The sequence below is a fragment of the Crocodylus siamensis genome, chromosome 1, assembly GCF_052110815.1.
Source record: "Crocodylus siamensis isolate JL-2025a chromosome 1, ASM5211081v1, whole genome shotgun sequence".
Classification (NCBI taxonomy): Eukaryota; Metazoa; Chordata; order Crocodylia; family Crocodylidae; genus Crocodylus; species Crocodylus siamensis.
In genome coordinates this window covers 284,463,830-284,487,698 of record NC_143395.1, presented here as the reverse complement: position 1 = coordinate 284,487,698, position 23,869 = coordinate 284,463,830, and the positions used below count along the sequence as shown (strand labels likewise).

Genomic DNA, 23,869 nt, shown 5'->3' with positions numbered 1-23,869 from the left:
TTGTAAATCTCCTCATAGTATGAGGGGAGATGTAGAGGAATTGAAATGTTCTAGGACATAGTCTCTGAGCCACAATTTCCTTCCTGCTTCTCTTCTTGAAGCAGAACAATTAGATGTTGCCCCATATTCAGGAATCATCTAGCTGGGAAGTTAGTGTGCAATAACAAATCATAGACTAAATATTGACATTGGATTTATGGCACATTATGACCTGCCTGCCATCTGATACTCTTGGGTAACCTGTCTGCATTGTAATAGCTACATTCTTCTATCACCAGTTCAACATTCCCCTTCCACCTTCACATGTCTCACACCTATTGTCTCCTATCCCTCAAATCCTCACTACCACACATCTGATTTTGCACAGACCTGCATTTTGCATATTGGCTTCTGTTCTATCCAGGAGAGGCACACAGTTCACCAGCAGACTATATGCCTGAAGAAGGGTGTTGTGCCCAAAAGCTTGCAAAGAACAATTTTTCCATTTAGTTGGTCTAATAAAAGATATCACATCTATCCAAAGAATCTTGTCTGCCTATGTCCTTAGATCAACACAGCTACAACCAACAACCCCAATAATCTAGTTGTGCCCTACTGAGCACTAACCACTCTGCACTAATAACCTGTGTGGACACACATAGTACATGCTAATATGAGGTAGCTTATTTCACTTTAACACCCAGTAAGCTACCGAGTCACCCAACTTCTTCTACTTTGTCTTGTGTAATGACCTGGAATTGCATTTATGTACCTAAATATCACATAGAGCTAGCTACATTTTCACTTTGTCCCTACCACAACTAAGTTTGTCCCTACTGTGTATGCTCAGAAGCAGTTTAAAAACTGCTTCTTATGTTCTGTTCTGACTCAGCTTCACCAAGAACTCTCAGAAATGCTGAGAACGCCCTCCTTAAATTGCAGATAACCAAAAACCATGCCTACTGAGTGTTTGATACTGACCTGAGACCCTCATGGTAGTGATACCTACCTTTTTCTCAGTATCTTAGTGGTTACAGTGGGGAAGATGGTGAGAGTTGAGTACTAGGCCCACCTTCTCCCCAATGATATTTGAACTCTTACCTCTCATGTTAGTGTCATGCCCTCGAAGTTACAAACCAAATGAATAAAATGCACCTTCCTTTTGAACCTAGGCCTGTAGGCATCCAGGGTTGGAAAGCATTATGAGGAGAAACTATAGACATGAAAAAGGGAACTTGACTATACTGCTTAGGGAGGTAGAGGCTGTCCTAACAGGGCAGAAGTGACAGGAATCACTTTCACAGTTGTTTATTAGGGTGTGTGAAATGGGCCGTATTTGATTTGGATTTGGCCCAAATCAGGGACAGTGATTCGATTCGTTGATTTGGATCACTGTCCTGATTCAATTTGGCTGAATATGAATCTGAAGATTTGATTTGGAGAATCAGCAATTCAGCCATAGATATAGCTTTAAATGTTTTTCTACATACCTAAAGGTACCAGGCGTAGCTCGTGAATGCTGCAATGGTGAGGCAGATAGAGCGTCCCATGGGGGCCTTTTTGTATGTTCAGCAAACCTGGAAGTGGACTGGAAGTACTTCCGGTCCACTTCCAGGTCCACCGCTGAGCACACTCTGCCCCCCAGCTCAGTGATCGGCCGTGGGGGGAGCCCGAGTATAGACCCAGGAGGCACTAGTCGCTGAGCCAGAGGGGTGGGGTGGGTCTCTCACATATTCCCTAACAGACCCAGAAGTGGACCGGAAGTGCTTCTGGTCCACTTCTGAGTCCACTGCCGAATGCTCTGGGGACGCTTCTGTGCTCCATCCTCCCCAGCATCTCAGCATTCATGAGCCACCTGGTACCTTGAGGTATGTAGAAAAAACATTTAAAGCTGTGTCTATGTCTGAATCATCAAATCTCTCTGAATTGAGTCGGAGGGTTCTGATTTGATTTGGAGAGATTAAAGGGTCTCCTGATTTGATTTGGATTTGGAGATTCAGCTCTTGAATTGGGCCAAATCTCTGCCGAATTGAATCAGCGACTGAAGCTTCGCACAGCCCTATTGTTTATATATTTTCCAACACAGAGCCACTGGAAAAAAATGCATGAATAGCTTTAGAGACAAATGGTGCTTGAAACTTCCTCTTTCTGGGACTGGAATAGCAGTGTAGACAGCCCTCTTTGGAAAGCCTTCTATGAGCAGACCTCATTAGAGTACTTTTTCATGTATCAGAGGTTTACTAGAAGACATAACTCAAAATTATAAAGTAGGCATGTTTGCCTGTGTTTGGATAAAGGAAAAGAAAATGTGGTAGATAGGTACCAAACCTCGAAGTCTCTGACTTTCCTTTCAAAAGAAGAAAATCCACATGTGTACAGCCCTTTGTCATCCACATCAGCCCTTTCTCATCAGCATACCCCAGATTATGGAACACTGGTTGGCTCTCTCCACTGTCAAATCATTCCTGAAATCACACTTCTTCTGTGACATTTCTCATGATACATCCAGCTTAACAGCTGGGTGGGGCGGACATACTATGAATTAGGGATCCTTTTGTTTTCAGACTACCCTGTACACTGCAGGCCAGAGTTCCATTCCATTTTTGTTGATGTGTCACTATTGGGCAACATTGTTTTTGGGAGACTGGTGCCTCCTGAGTCTGGGGGGCATCACCAGCCAATCACCGACTGGGCAGGAGGGGGGTCTCCCAGCAGCCGATCACCAAACCCGGAAGTGCCACCAGCAAAAATGGAAGTGCCACCAGTGCTTCTCTTGGTGACCCCACTCCACAGCCAGCGCCAATCTCAGAGGGAGCACCTCCCCCCCACCCGTGCCTCCCCTACATGTCACCTATGACATCGTTCCTCATGTTTCTAAAATGCAATCCAAAACAGTACCATGACTTGAAATTGCAGGACTCGATATATGTTAGTGTCAGTAATGCATTTGGCATTAGAAAGTCATTGCCTTGGTAAAATGTCTTGTAAACAGAAGAGAAAATCTTAGTCTCCCTCTCATACCAGAGTACTGCCTATGTTCCTGGGCCACCAAATTCGTCTTCATCTTTCTTGATCCCATAACTTCCTTTTGTTGCCAGTGGGTTAGAGGTAGGAGGTGTTCTCAGCCATATCTTCCCTATAGCTTGGTGGTTAGATTATTCTGGTACGATATATGAAATAAGTTCAAATTCTCTGAAGGTGAGGAGGGTCTTATAAACCCAGCTGCTAATGTCCTCGACAAGCACTATAAACATTACACTATTTTGAGGAATAGCTGCCTGATTTAGCTCAGCAGGGAGCTGCATTTGTTTGCACATATCTATCTGCTCAGGTCAGAAGCCTTGCTAAGATGTATGTATGCCATAAGCAGTCAGGGAAAAGTAGAATTCTGAACAGATGGAGATGTCTTAGTAAAGGTTAACATTTCCTATTGTAATGAATGGAAGATCATGTGCCTTCAGCATAACCAAGAATCTGTCTCTGGGGTATTTAAGTGTTTTGTGTTGAATTGAATGGGAAAGATGTATTGTTTTTCAGGATAAAATAGAATGCTCCCCCAGAGTGCATACTATCTCCCTATTGAAAGCATAGGAGTACTACATGGTTACCTAAATGAAACAAAATGCCTCCCTTATTCTGATGGTAAAAACTAGGACTTTTCTGGCATCTGTGCACTTGCATCAACTGGATAAAATAGAATTTAGTTCTAAGAGGCTATGAGCAGATGTTGCCTTTTATCTGGGACAAAAATGTTTTGTCTTCAATCTAAGTGTACATTTACAATCGTGTGAGCCCACTATCCTGGGGCAATTCCCACCAAATTATGTAATGAAAATGTGCTGTCTCTTTCTCTGAGGACATAGCATAGAGCACTTGTGTGGCTGTCTTTGGCCAGCTTCCCAGGACAAGTTTGCCATACAATCCTCTAGGTATCCCACAATGTGATCCCAGCATCCCACAATGCTATGCTCTCAGCTCAACCCCAGCTGCTCTTGAATGTGAGGCAAGCATTCTAGTGTGGGAGGAAGGGGGAGACGGTGCAGAACACTACTGTTCTGCAAGATGACTTAGCAGCCGTTCTGTGTTCACCTCAAGATCACTATCAGAACCTGGTCTTGAACACCACCCATCCCAAACAGATGCCTTGATCTGGTTGCCATGGCATGGCCCCAACAACCATTGCCAACATCATCTCCAGGCATGGTAACAACTGGAGCTGGGATGAGGTAGTGGAACTGATTGCCACCTTGAGGGGAGGTGGAGAGCCAGCAGGTCCTCCCTTCCAGCCACTTCAACCACATAATCTTCAAAAGAATCACTGGAAATGGCAGCCCACAGACACACCCACAGTTCGCAACAGTGCCACACAAAGTGCAAGGTCCTCCAGTAGCAGTTCATGAGGGCCCATGACACCAGTTGCATGTTCAGCAGATGTAGGGCAATGTGTACCTACTTCAAGGAGCTGTTTCTCATCCTTTCAGTAAACAAAATTCTCAAGTGTCTGAATGTCATAGACAGAGCCCTAATTTTCCACGAATCAGATAGTAAGTCAAATAAGACCATGTTTGTGAGCCCTATTAAGCTCCATGACCCCATGGCAACCAAGGAGAAGACCATAGAGTTGAGACCCTTAAGGACAGTGCCATGGACATGGAGATGGATCTGAACTCAGACTGATTGCCTCCAGTCTGCCTGTCACTTGACTGCACTATTGCAAACTAGTTTTCAGTCCACCCCTGCTCAGGCAAGCTCCCCAACAATGTTTGCATTGCTCCTAGCAAAGCTACCCTCTTCCCAACCCCAAGGTCCCAGCCAGCATGCACGGATACATGGAAACCCATTCTTGCCTGCACATGGTAAGTTTGCTTGCGCCATGGTGTGATGCACAGATCATGGTGTGATGCCTCAGCTTATTGCCACACTGTAGGTGGTGAGTGAGGTTCAGAGTAGGGACGTACATACCAATTAAGTACCTAAATTTAAATTCCTCTAACAGATAGCTGTCTATCAAGGACCATGGCTTTATGGGGCTCTGGTGGGGCTTGCTGCTACTGCCGGCATCTGGCTTGAACCCAGGGCTGGTGCTGCAAGCAGCTGCACAAGAGTCCACGGGGCCCCAGCTCAGCTAATTGCCAGCAGTGGGTACACAGACAGCTCAGGGCAAATGGCAAGGAAGCTGCAAGGTACCCAATCCTTCTTGTGGCAGTGCAGCTCTGTTCCCTTCTGCACCATCCGCCATGAGGTGCACATGTGCCTGCCACCAGCAACAGACCAGGCCAGGGCTCTGCAGGCCTTAGTCCAGCTATTAGCAGCCTCTGTATCACCTGCTGTGAGCAGTCCAGGTTCTGTGGCGGGTGGCAAGGGTCTGCCTGGATTCCGGGCTGATTGTGACAGGTGGCCAAGAGGCTGCAAGCAGCTCCATCAGGGTCCACAGAGCCCAAAAATGGCTCACTGCAAGCAGCAGTGCCAGCAGCAGGGAAGGAGCCTGGAGCTGTGCTGCCACCTCAGGGCTGGCAGCAGGGAAGGGGCCTGGGGCTGTGCTGCCACAAGAAAAATCGGGCTCCTGGCAGCTCCCCAGCCACTTCTCACCATAGTAGATACTAGTTGTCCCTCCCCTGCCTTTCTCCTTCTCCTCTTTGCTTCTCCCTCCCTTCCCCCCATCCCTCTCTCCTGGCTGATCTGCTACCTGTGCTGCTTCCCTTACCCCACTTTCCCACCAGACAGCTCCCTGCCCCACCCTAAGGGATAACCAGTAAGGCATTATCATAAAATCATAGAAAATTAGGGTTGAAATGGCCTCAGGAGGTCACCTAGTCTAACCCCCTGCTCAGAGCAGGACCATCCCCAACTAGGTCATCCCAGCCAAGGCTTTGTCTACCCCTCCAAAGTCACCGCACCCCTCCATCACTTTTTGAATGTAGTGGTACCCTCAGTTGAGAATCTCTGTTGGTGCTGCTTCAACTCCTCAGTTCTTCTCAAACGGATATTTTCATCTCCAGGTAAAACTACCCCACTCATCTGCTGCACTGCTAGCCTGGAAAGGACTATGGCATATGTGTACCCTCCTCCTGCATTAGGGCTCTCTAATAACTCTAAAGAAGAATAGGAGAGCTGGCTTGGGCTATAGCCCTTCCCAGTCTGCCCCTCCCAGCTCCTATGTCCCAGAAACAGGCAGGTCCTGTAACCTTTGTTCCAGGGAGGAAGGGGAAGTGGGCTAGCTAGCTCCCCTGTCCTATCTTAGTGTAGCAGGCTTACCTTTTGGAGTTTGGGTTGAGTCCCAGGCTTGAGATTCTGCTGTTTTGACTGGTGGAGCCCCTGCACCAATCAGGAGGCAGCAAGAGAAGTGAAGTCAGACCCTTTCCTGAGGGGAGAGGGAGAGGAGCTTTGCTGGACCTGATTGTAGACTGCAACACTGTCAGGTCTGGAAGACTTCAGGAGCAGAGCCCTGGCAAGTATAAAAGGAGTTGCGTGCCCAGCATGAGAGAGATGCATTGGGGACAGAGAAGAGCGGGGCTTAGAACTGCTGCTCAGCAGGGCAAAACAGTAGCCCGGAACAGCCCCTGAAGACTTCCATTAGCAGGGAGCGGCAGATGGCTCTAGTAGTTAGGCTCTCAGTGCACAGCACGGTGTCCAGACCATGGGAGCCACGTGAGGTGTCTTGGGTCTGCAACCTTTGCTGTGCGGCCAGAGACATGGTGCACAGGCTACTGCCCAGAGCCAGATTTTTGGAGCCGCTTGGGTGGCTGAGGTCCCCAAACTCCGCATGAAGCCAGGAGCTTGGTGCAGGAGGCACTGCACAGGGGGTGAGAGACCCTGGGAGCCACTTGAGGTGGCAGCAGCGCAGTGCAGACGATACTACACAAAGGGTCTGGGGGCAGACTGAGCCCCAGTGCTGCACAAGGCTGCCTGAGCCTCCAACCCCTAGCACAAGGCAAAGTGCCTTCTATACACAGTGGTGAATGTGGCCGTAAGCTGGGCTGATGGCAGCAGAGTCAGGTAGCAGAAAAGCCTGGCGGGGAAGAAAGCTCAACCTGGAGAATGGGAAGCAACCCTCCAGGACTGTGGAGTAGTAAGTTACCCTGGAGGGGATGGACCCTCAGGGTTATGAAGGAGCATCACGTGGGTTGCTCCTGGGTGATAGGGGAGGGCTTAGGAGTCTTTGGGGTCTCCCTCTTCTTTTCTTCCCCCCCACCTCCTTTCCTGTAGAAGTACCTTGTGAGGGGGCACCTGCCCTGGAGGGTACTGAGGCTTCTAAGGATTCCTTGTTATATTTGTAGACTGTCCCTTATAGTTTATGTGAATAAGTTGAAGTAATAGTTCGTATATGAATAGAGTCATAAGATTGCCTGATCAATATCCTTTGTTCTGGGTTGTTCTGTTGTTCACTTGTATTTTTGAATAATAATCATGTGTATGTATATGTGTGTGTGTGTGTGTATGGTATGGGTTTATTGTTTTGTAAATGTGTACATATTGTGTAATCTATGTCCTTACCCTTTAATGGTTTTGTTGTAATAATAAATTTGTATATAGTTAAGTAATTTATTGACTGGGCCTGACTCTGTAGGGGATGGAGGCTGCCGCTGAACTGCTGTCTCCCTCCACAGCACGCTGCCCTGCCAATATTTCCCTCAGTTGGAAAGGGGAGTACAATACCTGGGCTACATTAGGATTATCAGAGAACCTTAATGTAGGAGGAATGTATGTGTGCATGCAGGGTAGCTTTCCTTGGTTGCTGCTGCAACAGTTACATCTCAGCACCCCTGTGGGGCTCTCACAATACCCAATTAAGAACACTAGTCTAGAGAATGATTAAAGGAAACAGAATTAGGAACTAGATCCTAATTGACCAGTAAGGCATGTCAGCAGAATATAGGCAGAATTTAGGTACCTAAGTGACAAAGAGTGAAAAAATAGTCCCTTTTAGTGGGTGCAAAAATGATTTGTTACTTGTCTCCATATTGGTCTGAAAAGTTCTGTAGGTACCTAGACTTGGTCTGCAGCATACATTATGAAGCAGTCCATCCCAGTCCTTTACCTAAGTCCTTGATTTCATAGGTGATGACTGCTACCACCAAACAGCAATTTGACAGTGACAGCACAGAAGCATTTCAGTAGTAAGCAGCAGTGGTGGTAGCAGCCCTCTTCTCACTAGTAAGAGATGGAAGTAAGAAAATTGAATTCTAAAGCTGTCACCCAGATGGGATTCAACCTCACAACTCTTACTTCCAGAGAAAGTGCCACCAAGTTATGGACTACGTGTATCCATCCCCCTCCTGTTAAAACCAGCTCACTGGGTATGCAGGGGAAAAATTCTGTTTCCCTTATTGCGTCTAAATGGTATTTTTGACACTACATAGGTAGTGATTCTATTGCATTTGCATTGTGGACCGAGAAACTGAGTATGAACAGTAGACTACACACTAGCCAGACTAGGAACTCAGCCAGCCTGCAAGGGTAAAGCCATGGTTTCCCATGTTTTTCTCCTTTGAAGAAGAATCCATTTATAAAGTTGGCTGAACCATTTTTAAAGTTTGTCCATGACCCTTTCATATATTCTTGCAACCCACGGATTGAGAAATGCTGCTCTAGGTAGCCTGTTCCAATACTTGACCACCTTCACAGTCAGAAAAGTCTTCCTAATCTCCAATCTAAAATTCTCTGTACTGCATCTGAATCCATTGCTCCTAGTCATGTACCCTGCAGCCACAAAGAAAAGTCTAATCTCAGTCCTCTCCATAATCACCCTTCAGATATTTGAAGACTTGTATTAAATCCTCTCTCAGCCTTATCTTCTCCAGACTAAAAAAAACCCTAGTTCTTTCACCCTTTCCTCATAAATCATGTTTCTAAGTATTTTTGTCACACTTTGCTGAATTCTTTTATCACTGTGCGCTGAAGTATAGGGCCCAAAACTGGACACAGTACTTAAGGTGAGGCCTCATAAGTACCGAATAAAATGGAACAATCACTTTTCCTTGACTCACAAAAGACACTCCTGTTAATAAAATCTATATATGGGCTTTTTTTGCAACAAGAGTCCACTGTAGACTTATATACAGCTTATCTTTGCCTGTAACTCCCAGGTCCTTTTCTATAGTACTGCAGCATAGCCAGTCATTCCATAGTCTGTATTTGAACATGCTGTTATTCTTGTCCTTGTTACATTTCATCTGACTGATTTTTTTGGACTATTTCTCGAGTTTGTTCAGGTCATTCCTGATCCTAACCCTTCCATACAGAGTGGCTGTAACTCCACCCAACTTGACATCATCCACTAAGTTTCTAAATTTGCACTCAATCCCATCATCCAAATCATTAATGGAAATGTTAAACAGTATCAGAACTGGGACAGACCTCTGGGGAGCCCCACTTGGTACCTCTTCCCAACTAGGGATGTGAAGTGTTAAATGGTAAGTATATTTCTACCAGGAATTCATTGCCAGTTAACAGTGCAGGGGCAGTCTGGTGTGGAAGAGAAGTGGTGCAGTGCCTCAGGTACAGGAAGACAGCAGGACAGGCAGGAGGGAGCATCAAGGAGGAGGGAAGAGGAAGAGGTGAGGGGGCTAGTATCCATAGCTAGTCTGCTTCCTCTGTGCCAACATGGTGGCAGCTGGGAAAGCCCCTCGCCTGCTGCTGGTGCCCACAGCTTCGTTGGAGCTGTGCTGTCTGGTGGGGCTTGCCTCGGCCTCCTCCCCCACTATCAAAGGCCCTGGGGAGCAGGTCCCAGCAGCAGCTTTGTCCAAGCAGGTCTGTGCACAACTCCCCATGCTGCTCTGGGTATGCAGCTGCTGTCCCTCCACTGTGGAGGGTGGGGCAGTATATGTTATCAGTTAACTGTTTTATCAATATAAATAGAGGCGATTAAATGGATAATCTTTAACAACATTTACATCCCTACTCCCAGCTAGGTATTGACCCATTGAGGACTACTTACTGAGTGCAATGATCCAACCAGCATGTTTAATCTGGTCACAGTACTTTAATCTAGGCTTTAATACATTTCCTTAGCTTGTTAATGTGAATGGTGTGGGAGACCATGTCAAGCCTTGCTAAAGTCAAGGCATACCACATCCTCTGCTCTTTGCCCATGCACAGAGCCTGTCTTCTTATCATAGAAGGCCCAAGTATATATGCCTTGTAAGTGGAGTCCTACTATTTGTATAGACATACAGACTCCTGAGAGATACTCTTCTGGGAGCCACTTCACTTGGCTTATTCCCAAGTTATTTTTCACCCATAGTAGCCATTTTCTCTATTCATGTTTGCTCTGAGAGAAAAATTATGAACATCTGTACATTTGTGGTTTCTCCTGAGAGAGCAGCAATTCTCCCAGAAGACAATGAAAATCTGTACGTAGCTCCACAGAGTGCTTGCAGTCCAGAGGCAGGGCCAAGAACACCTAGGTGTCTGGCTATAAAACTGTTGTTTAGGCACAGGAAGGAAGAGAGGTCCACCCCCAGGCTGTAAGTGGAGGGATTCTTGGAGGTGGTCCTAGCTAACCTGAGGCAAAACCCAGAGCAAAAGAGGAGCTGCACAGCCCTTTACACACATTGTCTTTCCAAGCTGAATTGCTGCTGCTCCTTTGCCAGGGAGAGCACACAGACTGACAGGTTTGTCCCAGGAATGGCTGGGAATTAACTTCAATGAGCCATGATTAACTTAACAGCCATACACAATGTTGTCCAAGAGAAAAAGTGTAGCACATTTTATCTCACATACTTCACAGATAATTACTTCACATACCAGACAATGGACTGGTATGTCTAGGATCCCAGGACAAAAGGCTTTCTCTGGAGAGAAATACAGGTTAATCCCCTTGGGAGAAGGAAGTCCTAGGTTCTGATCCCTTCCTATAAGAGATTTCATGCATTTTAAGTTAGACTGTCATTGGTTATAAAGCAGAAATAAACCTTCGAATTAAGAAGGGAATTAAAAGGAGTAGCTTAAAAAGGGAGATTTTTTTTTCTTCTTAATGATTTATTATACATCTGGGTATTTTGCTTGATCCATGCTTTGGTCCAATCAGTTTTGTCACCCTCTAGCTTTCTTTCCATATCTTGTCTCAGTAGATTTAGCCCAAATACTTAAGCATACAAGAGCAAAGCTGAGGATACGCCATCTCATCAGTGGCAGACTGACAGCTTTCTTTTTGCCTGCTTCTCTTTCCTTACTTTTCTGTCTCAGTTATCGCCATTAGCATTATTCTCTCTTCAATAAATGTGGTTAACTTCTGTTATGATTAGTGAGCCACACATACAGAATTGTACTGAAGTTTACTTAATAATCATGAATGTAAATTAAAGAGTTAAATTTCTGAGGTTTGTGTATGTCCTCTTTTGAACTTTAGCTAAATCATATTACCCGGAAGCCAGATTCAACAAGGCTACTTCAAAACCACAGGTTTGCTATAGAGCTTATTTTACAACTGTTCAACAGACCTCCAGTTTTTGATTCTTGAGACAGAATGTCTAATCAAAACTTTGCATTCTGTAAATATCACTTTTTTAACACTTAGGGTTTAAATGAAAAAACCCACTATGCTGCAAAGGAGAGAAGCACTGTAACTCAAAAATCCTACTGCCTTCTTATGTGTTTCTACTGCTTTCAGAGTCCAGATAAGGTTTTATATTGTTTTTAACATATTCTAGACAGGAAGCTGCCTAGTACCTTGCAGTGCTCTAGATTGCAGTATACTCTTTTCCTGCTGTTGATGATCTTAGGTAGAAAGACGAGCAGTATCTTTTATAATCCAACTTTTTATGAAATATAAATTGCATTACGTTAATGAGGAAAATAAGGCATTTTATGCACCATTGTTAGCTATCATTATTTACCTGTTAAGCACCAAGAATGTGCTTAGAGCAGTAAAAGATAAAAAATGCAGCACTCTCTGCTCTAATGAATGTACAATAGAAATAGAATAGGCAGCATTTTTTAAAGACATTTCCCTTCACCGCAAACTGTTGTTTCAGTTTCTGTCTCTGGTATTCAAACTGACTGTATGCACTTATCGCTTCACGGGTAGAAAGTCCACTCATATGAATTGTAGAAGAGAAGGGGAAGAAAAATAAAAGTAAGTACTGTAATAATTTGTTCTTAGACAATACCTACAGGTAAAATATAATATAGACAATACTGCTCATGTTCTTTTTTTCAAAGCCATATAAGTTGCATGACGAAACAAAGATGTAGTTTAATAACTCATATACAAGGAATTGTAGCTTAACCACAAGAGACGTTAGTTCAAACTTGTTGTCCAGTATCACCTTACAGGGGTTTGTCCTTGATCTGGTTCTAGTCAATATTTTCATTAACAACTTCAATAATGTAATAGACAGTCCACAAGCTCTAACCCTTATAACCGTCAATGGGTTAACTGCTTTGTTTATTCCTTTGCCTCTCTCTTAAGTGCTTTCTTCCCCTAACCTTCCCTTCCCCCTTTCCTGATCCTTTGTATTTAATTTACTTCATTTCTTTGTATTCAGTACCCCTGCAAGCCTGTTGATTGCATCTGATGAAGTAGACTGTTACTTATGAAAGCTTATGTTGAACAAGTTCGTTTCTAAGGTCCTATCCTGACCTGCCTTCTGCTTTTTGCATATGATGGAACAGATGATACACTTATAAAATATGCAGATAATATCAAGCTAGGAGGAGCTGAAGACAATACAAAGATGATTGTCAGAATTAAAACAAGATCTTAATAAATTAAAGAAATGGTGCAAAACTCACGAATAAGAAATGTGGTAAGGTAAATGTAAAATTCTATATTTAGGAAGGAGAAATCAAATATACAAATAAAGTGAAATAAAAAAACCAAATAAAATAAATAATACAAAATAAAATAAATGCAAATATTAAAATAAAAACTTGTTAGTACTGAAGAAAAATTGTTCAGTCTGTATAATAGATCGTAAACTGAGGGTGATTCAATGATGTGATGAAGCTGAAAAAAAAAGCTATGTTATTCTGAGTTATATTAAGCAGGAGCATTTTATGATGAGTCATCACTGCAGTTTGGGGTGAAGCCAACCTGACAGGGTCACCACCTGGCTTGGCTGGGACAGCCCTAGATTTTGTAGACTGTCCTGGTGTCCTGATCAGTTGGTAGAAATTAAAGCAAAAGACTTGGATTGGTACCAACCCACCTGCAAATGCCAGGCCTGGCTCCTCCTGAGCAGTAGCTGAAGGTTGGGGGTGCTGCTGGTGGCGACCCCTGTTTGTGGGACACCTCCAGACTCTGGGCTTTGGGCTCTGCCCTGAGACTGAGGCCCCAGCCAGCTCTGTTCCATTTAGGCCTGGCTGCCTTCACTCCCACTCTGCACTTGCAGGACTGGAATAGGTATGGAGCCCATGGCACCATCACTTCAGTGCCCTCGGGTGCCAAGATTGCAATGGGAAGCACATGGGTAGGGGGGAACAGCCCCAAGGTCCTGCTTTTATTTTCCTTGGGGGATATCCCACCACATCCGCCACCTCATCACTCTTCTGAGCTCAACCCTGGAGCTGGAAGAGGTGCTGATTTGCTGAGGTTGGGGCAGAGTCAGTGGCAAGGAATACTCCTGCTTTGCTGAGATAAGGCTGCTGCTGCGGAAGGCCCCACGTGAGAGCCCAGAGCCTGAGCCATGTGGTTCAGGTTGTTTAATGGTCCCCCTGGACTGCGTGCCACCAGCTTCCCAAAAGCTCAGAAAGGGTGTGAAATCCCCACCATTGGATCTTTTTAAAAATCTGTCTAGACAAAGCTTTGGCTAGGATGATCTAGTTGGGGCTGGTCTTGCTTTCCAACCCTTGTTTTCTGTGATTCTATGAATCCTTTTCTTAGTGCCAGGAGAGTATCCTAACAGCATGGTTGTTTTAAAATATCTTCTAACAAGAACAAAGGAATATTAATGAAAAAAACATAAATGTACTTTTAGTGACTCTAAGTTCAGAATTTCCTTTGTTGAAAAAGGTGACACCAGAACTTATTACTTGTGTGCATTTTTCTTCTACATTTTGTGATGCTCATGAAGTCCATAGTGATATCAGAGACCATCTCCAAACAAAGCAACATAAATCTACAATAAAGGCAGTGTCTGTGAGTGTAAACCTTACTTTGTTTTTCAAACTAAGTACTACTGGTGACACTGAGCTTAAATGTGCATCTGCAGAAGGTCTGCTCACATACCATTATGTCCAACATGATCTCTCTTTCCATTCTAGTGTCTGTTCATCAAAATTGATCCAAATTTTTCTTGTGCACGTACAAAAGTCAAAGAGTTGCATTAAATGTACAAGTCCCACAGGCAAAAGATGAACTGTTTACAGAATAGGCTGGCACAAGTTTTATCACTGTATCAGCTGATGCTTCAAACAAGAAGGCGATAAAACTAATCCTAATATTGGTTTATTTTTTAAATCCTTTAAGTGATGTGAAATTAAATTATTAGACATTCATTCTGTCAGAGAAGAAACATCTGTAATCATTGCAAATGTTATTGAAAGTTTCATTCAGAAGCATGGGATTGTACACAGTTGTAGGTTTCTACCAACTATGGTGGGGTCCAGCATCATGGGAAAATCAGCATTAATACAAAATTGAAAAAAAAGTGGAACAGAGATTTACTTGGAATTCATTGTGGGACCGACATCATACACAGCTGCATCCAGACAAGCTGTGACACTTTTCCGCTAGAACTAGAAGCACTTGTAGTGAAGATATATAAATATTTTCACATTTGCACAGTTCATGTAGCTGAATTGCAAGAATTCTGTAACTGAGCTGATGTTGACTACAAAATGTTGCTTCAGCATGGTATTACACATTTGCTGTCATTACATCCAGTAATATCTTCATGAAATGTATGAGTCTTTGAAAGCATACTTCATCAATCAGCCTAAATGTCCAACTCTGATTCTTAATTTCTTTCCAAATGAATGCGGGAAATTTTAATGGCTGTTTGTGCACAGTCAGATAATTTTACACAGGCTATCCAAAGCATGGGATGATCATCTACATTAGCTTTTGAAGCATCAAGAGAGTTGCAATCACTGAAGACAAAACTGGTGAACAGAAAAACGCTGAAATGTGTACCAGTTAATGCAAAAGAAGAAATTAAGTATTTAGGAGAAACAACCAAAGATTCCTTGCACTGATGCATCCTTTAGTTCTACGACTGATCCATAGATTATCTGACACTTTGGGAAGGTTCTTTTGATTGTACTTTCACATTTAATTGGATAAACCTTCACCTCTGCCCTGAATGGAGTAACACTGAGACCTTATATGGTTTTGTACGCAAAAGATTTGACACATAATCATTAAGTAGGCTGATAAATGCTGGTGGCCATTTTGACAAATTTTGTGTCATGAAGATTTATGTGGAAGGTAAACTGAAAGAATGAAGGGAGAATGATGTTCCATATGAAAAGCACTGGGTTGAGATATTCAGTCATTTCAGTCGTTCTCTCATACCAACAATAATATTTGGCATTTGGTTGAATATGCTCATTGTCTACCTGGGACATCTGGGGGAGAATCTTCTCTTATTTTGGGGACTTTAAAAAAGTCGAAGTTGCTGATGCCACAGCACTGTCTGCCCACCTTGGTGGAGTGGGGAGGCTGGGAGTGAGAGGATGTAGTTGTCCTTGCAGCACCAGTTGATGTTCCCACACACCCCCTTACAAAATCATGGATCTGCATATGATAGCAGGTGAAGAAATGTGAGAGGTCAGCTTAATGATTCAGCAGTGAGTATCCCTCTGCCCCAGATCATACACTTTGCTGACCTGCAGGAGCTCATGGATGGTTTCACTGAATTTGGGTTCCTCAATTGCCAGCAGTTCATAGGAGTCATGTTGCCATCCTTTCCCCAGTGGACCATGGCTGGGGCTTCATCAGCTGCAATGGATTTTTCTCAGCAGTGAAGTAGGCAGTTCTGAACCATTCTGAAGTTCATGCACTTCAGCCATTGCAGCCAGGATAGAGATAGAAAGAGTAACAGCCCCTTTGCTGATAACTGGGGTCCCGGCCCTGGCTTATGAATCCTGTCACGTCGACTGGATGCCCACAAAAAATGTTTCACCTACTTCCTCAGCAGTTGCCAAATGGTTGTGGAGTGTGCCTTTGGGTGCAACAAGGTATGCCAGAGGTCCTTGAGTACCTGCTGGAGCTTCTGGAGACCAAGCACAAGGCATGGCATGTGCTGGGAAACCACTTTATGCAACTCTGGGAGGAGGGGCAGTGTGGTACTGTGCAAGAAGGGGAGGCCAAATACATGCACACCCCCTGTGCTATTAAACTGTTAAGAAATATTTAGTTGAGTGATCTGTTTCCCTGCACCATTAAACTCTTCAATCCTAGGAAAATCCTACTAAACTCTTGTCACCTGATCCAAAATCTCCTGTGGTCACTTCTAGCAATGGTGGTAGAAGGTTGTGTGTAATATAGACACTGGCAGAGATGGGGTATGGGTTAGGAGCGCTCCTGCCTTGAAACAGAGTCCAGCTGATGGGCCAGCTCAGAAACTAACATTATTTTTCCCTCTAAGTGGAGGGATGGCTGGTAGCTGGTGTGTACATTGCTGGATGAAGGAGTGATTGTTGTGTGATGAGCTTCAGAAGGGCCGGGAAGCACAGAATGGAGGTGGGTTGTGAGCCATGTCCTTGGGGTCTGCCTGTGTACTATGAACAATGTCTGAGGAAGGGATGGGAAGGGAAGAGTGTTCTCAGCTTGGAACAGAGCCCAGGAGATGGTTGCTATGCAGACTGATGGTTGCTGGGTTGTGAGATAGGAAAATTCCTTTCTGCTTCACTTCTCACCAGGGAAGCAAGGAGAATCACAAGTTTAATTTAAAATGGGGGGGGAGTCTTGTTTGTTTGTTTTGTTTTTTTAAAGTATCATATATTTAAAGTGTAGAACAGAACTAAACACAGCAACAGACTTCACACTCCACCATGGCAGGAACCAAATAACTTGTTTTCCCAGAAACAGGTCCACCTGTCCAAGAGGGGCCTATCATTGAACTTCTTGTTGGTTCTTCACCTTGTTGGTTCTCCACCTTTCTCCAGATATCAGTCAGGTCCATTACCTTGCTTCAGCTTCAGTTGTTGTCACACTTGCAGATGACATTGGTAATAGTTGTCGGGGTCATGACTTTGCAGTGAAATCAGAATGTCTGCTTGGGATGGATGGTGTAAGGGGATGGGGGTGTGCCACTTACCGTGGGACCCCGATCCCCGGATGTCCCCTGGAGAGGAGGGGTACGCGTTGGACCGTCCCGCTTCGCCGCTCTCGCCTGCCACGACTTGATGGAAAATATGGGGGTTCACCCTTGCCGGGAAGCTGGCGGTCCACGTGGGGTACAGTACCTCCAAGGTCCAGGGGTCCTGAGGGCTCCTCCTCCCCTACACCCTCGCCCGGTCCTCCGGGTTGAGCCTCCGTGAGGGGCTCCCTTGTCTGAGTCCCAGTCCGGCGGGGGGGGGGGGGGTTCCTCCCACGGCCGGACCCTCACCGGTGTCCCCGCGGCACCTAGTCCCCCTGGTGCCGCTGGCTCCTGTAATCTGGGGTTATCCTGACCCCTGGTGCTTAACTCTCCCGCCGGGCGGGGCTTACACGGCCTGCCCCCCCCGCCCGCGGGTCGTCTTCCGCGACCACGTGGCCCGAAGTCGCCGTAGAAGGGTTCCCCCGTCGGTGGCCCCCTTCCCGGTTGCCCTCAGCACGGTGGCCGCCGGCGCCTGTGTTACCTTCGGGTCGTCGCGGGTTCCTGAGGTCCCTGGCTCCGCAGTTCCCTGTCTCGCTGGTCCCTCTGGGGCCGTGTGGGGCTTCACCGCCCTCCGGGACGCCGCTGCTGCCTCCCGCCGCGCGGCTCCCGGCTCCGCCTCGGCCGGCTGTGCCGCCGCCGGTTCCCGCCGCGGGGCTCCCAGCTCCGCTGCTCCCGGACTCACCGCCTCCGGATCCGCGGCTCCCGGCTCCGCTGTTTCCGGACTCACCGCCTCCGGATTCGCGGCTCCCGGCTCCACTGCCGCCGGCTCCCGCCTCGTGGCTCCCGGCCTCGCCGCATGTGGCTCCGCCGCTCCTGGCTCCTCCGCGCCCGGCTCTGCAGGTCCTGGCTCCACGGCTCCTGGAGTAGGCTCCGGCTGAAGCCTCCGTCCTTTCCTGCTCGGGGTAGGCGTTTCCCTTTTATCTTCCCGTGCCGGTCCCGCGCCGGCGCGGTTCAGGTTCCGGGAAACATTAAGTTCCCGGCCGGGCTTCCGGGTCCGGACCCGGAAACGCGGCGGAACTCCGGGGTTCTTCTCTCGGGCCGGGCCCCGCGGGGTCCGGGCCCTCTCACAGATGGCATTCAAGACTTTTAACGTTATATCTAGTAATTATATCAGTAGCAACCTTGGGTTGCTCAAAATTACTCACAACCCTTACGAAGGAGCAAGAAAAATACATCAGGTTGTGGACTGAAGGGACATGTATCCCTTCCATTAAAGATGAAACTCGGGGCAGCCTAAAGGAGGGCCAGAAGGAAAGTAGGCGAGAGGGCCTGATTTATAGCCCAGTGAGGGGGGCAACTCCCTGGGAAAGAAAGAACCTTTGGTTCCATCCCCTTGATTACTTATGAATTGTACATTATATAATATTTAGTTAAATGCATAATAAGCAACACTGGAATGTGTTGCCAAGATTCACTACATGCCTAACCTCTATTTAGTTGCCTAAACTCTCATTGATCTCAGCCAAGTAAGTTTGGTGTCTAAATACCTTTAGGATAAAATCATTTGTAGTATATGATGACTAATTATTAGCTTAGTCCAGTGGTTCTCAAACATTTTAGACTCGAGACATCCCCATAACACTTGAGGCTCCCCTTAGAAAATGCTAACTCTTAGTTTTCACTCTTTTCACTCAACAGAATAATAGAGCAATTCTTCAGTTGCAAAGAACACAGACAGACCACAGCAGGTCGGAATGTTTTTAACACTATGGGTTCCTATTTCAGATCTCTAGGCTTATCTTGAATAATATTTGCACAGCTGACAGTGCTAACATTGCATGGCACCCTGTAGCACCCTTGAAAGGATTTCATGGCACCCCAGGGTGCTGCAGTACCTTGGTTGAGAATCACTGGCCTTAATAGCATGTAATAGTCCTCAATGAATAAGAATTGTGCAAGTGTGAGATATGTGCAATATTTAAAAAACAAAGCCAAAACTCTGGCAGTAGAGTGTTGGAAAAGATTGTAAGCAGATGTTCTACTGTGAAGCATAGGGAGAAACATATTTGTAACAGTCCTTAGTCAATATTAGCAGATAGATTTGTTAAGTCATGGGACATAACAAAAAATGAAGACATGGTTATTTTGTAAAAAATATATTTCTACATTAAAACAGACCAGAAGTTAATGTCAATAAGGTATTTATTAATAGCATACACTGTGGTCTTACTAATCCATTTCTTATTCAAATGCTTAAATTTTTTGTTTTCCACAATACAAAGTGAAGAAATTTGTCTTTGCAGAATTTCCTGGATTCAGCCAGTTTTGTCTCACTGTCATATTTTTGCATCTGTTAGAAGCACGTTGAAAAGTTGCCACACTATTAAGCTAGTTAAAAACATTTTGGTGTGTTATTTATATGCACCACAGAATATTCTCTGGCGCATCTTTAAATCTTGTTTATTTCATCAATGGATATTACACATCCAGGGAGAGAGTATGTGACACATTCTAGAAAAAGATTCTTGTGATATTTAAATTATTAGAATAGTTTATATCACTTAGTCAAATTGAATAAAATCATAGAGAGATGATGTGTGCAAAGATGATTTTAAAAGGCTTATTGTAAGAATCATAGTTACAGCTGGTACACATTTCTATAATCAAAATGATGAGCAGTAGTTAATTGGTAAGAAAACTGATCACGATTCTAAGCTTATTAAGAGGAAGAAGATGAGTCATCAGCTAAAAGAGGTGTCAAAATTTACTGCGCAGAGTCTGAAAATTTGTAATGAAAGAAACAATTATAGTATTGCCACTCTTGGTCATTTTTAAGGGCAGGACTGAAGAATGCAGCTAAAGGAGAAAGCCCAAAAGTTATCTGAAATGACCTGAGTATGAACTTTACAAGTTTTACAAATGGCATATTCAGCAGAGTAATTAAGTAATTAATATGTCCATCTAAGCAAGTAGCAAAATCTGTAATTTAGGTTAAAGAAGAAAGGTGTAATAGGAAACAGCTTCCCAGAAGGCCTTAGCCTAAAGTTTAATTACTAATAAACTACTGCAAAACAAACATATATATAGAATATATATATGTATCCTTAGATATATTAATAATAATTAGTGAGTTGTATAACTTTGTGCAATTCATGTATTGCTATATTGTAACTGTATTCTTATGCTAAATTTAATTATCCAAACAATTCATAGTATAAAAGAGCATGAGAAGGTAGTTTCCTTATTGTGATCATGATCAAGGAAAGCAAAGTAGGAAAATAAGAAGCAGATATTCTTGAACAGTAAAGATATCAGACATTCTCCCTTCAGTATCACAAGAAAACACAGCGTGGGCTGTGAGTGGCTGCAGCAGGGAGCACCAGCCACAGGGAAGGCAAGGGGCTGTTTTCTGTACCCCCTGGACTCAGCTTTTCCCCGGGCTCCTTCCCTGCTGCTTTCTGGCTTGGAGGAAGGTGGCCTGCCTTTCCCCCATCCCATGGCCACCTCTCCCCCCCCACCCCACCCCCCGTGCTCAGCACCTGGTTTTAACCCGCCCCTGCTGCCAGCCTGGGCCCTGCACTGGCTCCAGGCTCGCCCATCGGGGCTGCACAGCAGTGGCAGCTGCTGCGGCCCCCCCAACTTGCTGCACTGGGCAGTGTTTGCCGCCACCACCTCTGGGCTGTCCAGTGTGCAAGCTCCAGGTGGGCAGCAGCAGCAAACGCTGCCCAGCATGGCAAGCGGGGGGGCCTTCAGCTGCTACTGCCGCCACACTGCACCGATGGGCAAGCCGGGAGCCAGTGCAAGGCCCAGGCTGGCAGCGAGGCGGGTTACAAGCTGGTGCTGAGAATGGGAAAAGTGGCCCCTCACCTGCCCCATGGCCAGTGCCCCACGCTGTAGCTGCTCACAGCCTGTGTGGGGCTACCTGTAGGGAATTGGTCCCAAAATGGTTACCAAGGGGCACCTGTCAAGAGGTGGGGCTACCCATGCAGCCCTCAACAGCCTGCCAAAGCTGGGTAAGTGGCCCTCCACCCAAAATAATTGCCCACCCTGGTCTAAACTGCTTTTAGTACCCATGCTAGCTAACAGGAACAATAGGACTGAGCCCTGAGTCATCCAATTCCATGTTTCCAGGCAATAATTGACTCAACGAATCCACCAAATCACCACTTCAACTACACAAAACTACCAGGCACAATACCCAAAATGTGAACACTGCTGTATCTTACCTTAGGTAAAATCAGGTGAGATTAACATGCTGAGCCAATGCCTAGTTACTGCAATGCCAGGGAAACATTTGGTTATTACAGGTTTAGAAGATCGTAAGAAGAGGATGATGCTCCACACAGAGGAAGGCAGATCAGATTGGGGTAGTTCCAGCCCAATCTAGTGGGAAAATTCCTTCTTGACTTTTTGCTGATGTATATGGCCCTAGGCAAAAGAACAAAATCCTCTAGTCAGGAACCTCTGAGTTTTGAACATGCTACCAAAATCGACGGTGCATCCCTGTCCAAAATTGCTAGCCTTCACTGTGTCTGAGATCCCAATGCTTCAGAGGAAGACAAAAACAAAAATAAAACCCCTAGAAACCAGTAGCTTTCTGGGGTAAAGTGAATCCTTCGTGGTCCCAGCTGCCAACCAGGAAAAGGCTGGAGCCATAGGATTACGAGACATCTTCCACATTTCAAGGGAGCTACAAGTATATCTCAACTTGAGGACAATAAACACATGACTTTACATATCACGCATACTGATCGAGGCAGAATTTCCCATCCTACCATACCAACTGTTCCATAAAGTTGTCCAGCCTTAAAATAATTTGTGTTCCTGCTCCACCACCTTTCCTGGAAGACTATTCCAAGGCTTAATTCTTCTGATACTTAAAAATGACACAGCCATTTACAACTGTGTAAAAGTGGATTTAATTTAAAAGACCACCAATCAGAATGGTAGCATTTTACACCTAATATATTTCTCCCTTTTCTTGCGCCACATTCAGGAGAAGCCCTTCTGGGTTCCATTTTTTCTACTCACTAGTCGTATCACTTTCAGAAAAGTGAAAGTAAATCTGCTAGTTTTAAGGGAATTCAGATAAAGGCTTTTTTTGTTTTTTATGTTTTTTTATGTTGTTGATTATTTTTTAGTTTGCATTTTGGGTGGGAGAGGAGTTCTGTAAGTCTTTCCCTCCCTCTAGGTACTTTCACTAAATGGATATCAGTTCAGAAGAAGAAAAACAATATAAAGTATTAAAACAGCTTGTGCACCAAGGAGGAAGACATTCATGCAACTGATCCTAGAGTGATGGGGAGCATATATTTACAGTTACCAAATTTTTGTGGTGCTGCAGTAAGGAAATCTAAGGGTGTCTTTACCAGGGACTGATTCTCTAAGGAAAACTTCAACCAGTGTAGGTCTTATAGCAAATGTACAAAGGATGCTCCAGTAGTATTTCCAAGGGAGCAGCTGTTATCAGCTCACCATTATAGGAAATACATTAAAAATACAAGGCAACATGATACTTCTAGGAAAAAAAAAGCATTTAGAGGTTAATTTGGTAGCTGTTACTTTATTAGGCAGCTTATAGTTTTATAGTTTCATAGTTTCTAGGGTCAGAAGGGACCTGAGTAGATCATCTAGTCCGACCCCCCGCCATGGCAGGAAACAATACTGGGGACAAACAACCCCAGCAAGATGTTCATCCAACCTATCCAAACTTGGGATGGTACGGACACATAAGTAAAAAGTAGTCAGTCAGCTGCTAAAAAATGATATCCATTTCGCTCCATTTATTTTTTTTAAAAAACAAAAGTCTGTCAAAACTCAGATTTTCATCAGTAGCAGGCTTGTTTTGATCATTTTGCCTACATTTTGGCTTCACCACAGGTAGAAAAAAGCTTTCTTTGCTCTGGACCATATAATCTAAATAAATTGCAGACTTGTTTTTTGTGTTTTGTTGTTTTCCCAATTAAACTTGGTAATCAGAGTTTGTGAAAGTTATTACAGCATACTCTGATGCACTTGATTCATATAAACAATGTTTCTGTTATTTCCAGAAGTGCATCCCTGGTTTTAATATCATGAATAGTTGTAGTACATTGGCAAATCAAATAAGATAACGTTTAGCTAACTGCAAATTGTTAGAGCTTTCTTAAGAGCAAAGATTTTATTTTTCACATGTTGCACTTGACTTATAGTTGTGAGCTTATAAATTTATTGTACATACCAAACAAATAATTCAGCATCTAGCTGAACAGACTCATGATAGCATAGGGGTATAACAGAATTATGCTCTGTCCCCTAAATTTTAAACGGTGTTGAATTGTCTCTAGCACAGTTGTCTTGCTGTGTGCTGCAAGGGAGTGGAGACTAAATTTGCAGCTAGTGTGAAAATTTATAGGTGTTCCCAAAAGGAATAACTAAATAACTAAGCTTCAGATTTTACAGTATCTGTACTCCCTAGAACCAAATGTTCCAACATTAGGAAGGTCCCATAATGCTTGTAAGGGTAAAAAAGTTGTCTTGCACAGTTACTGCTCATGAAGAAAAATCTATGAAATCATAGAATTAAAGACCATATCATAATGTGTGCCCACAAGGCGCTTAATTTGGTTTTCGCAGGAAAACTTGGTTCTAGCTTTTTCTAAATTTTGAGTACTTGACCTTGTAAAAAAGTCCCTTAATTATAAATTATTGTGTGTGTATAATTG

At 44.5% G+C, this 23,869-nt stretch overlaps 1 protein-coding gene across 1 annotated transcript in view; it reads left to right on the top strand.

Moving 5' to 3' along the window:
- The window catches only part of STS (steroid sulfatase), a 179,677-nt gene that overhangs the window by 9,185 nt on the left and 146,623 nt on the right, over positions 1-23,869 (top strand). The window lies entirely within an intron of this gene.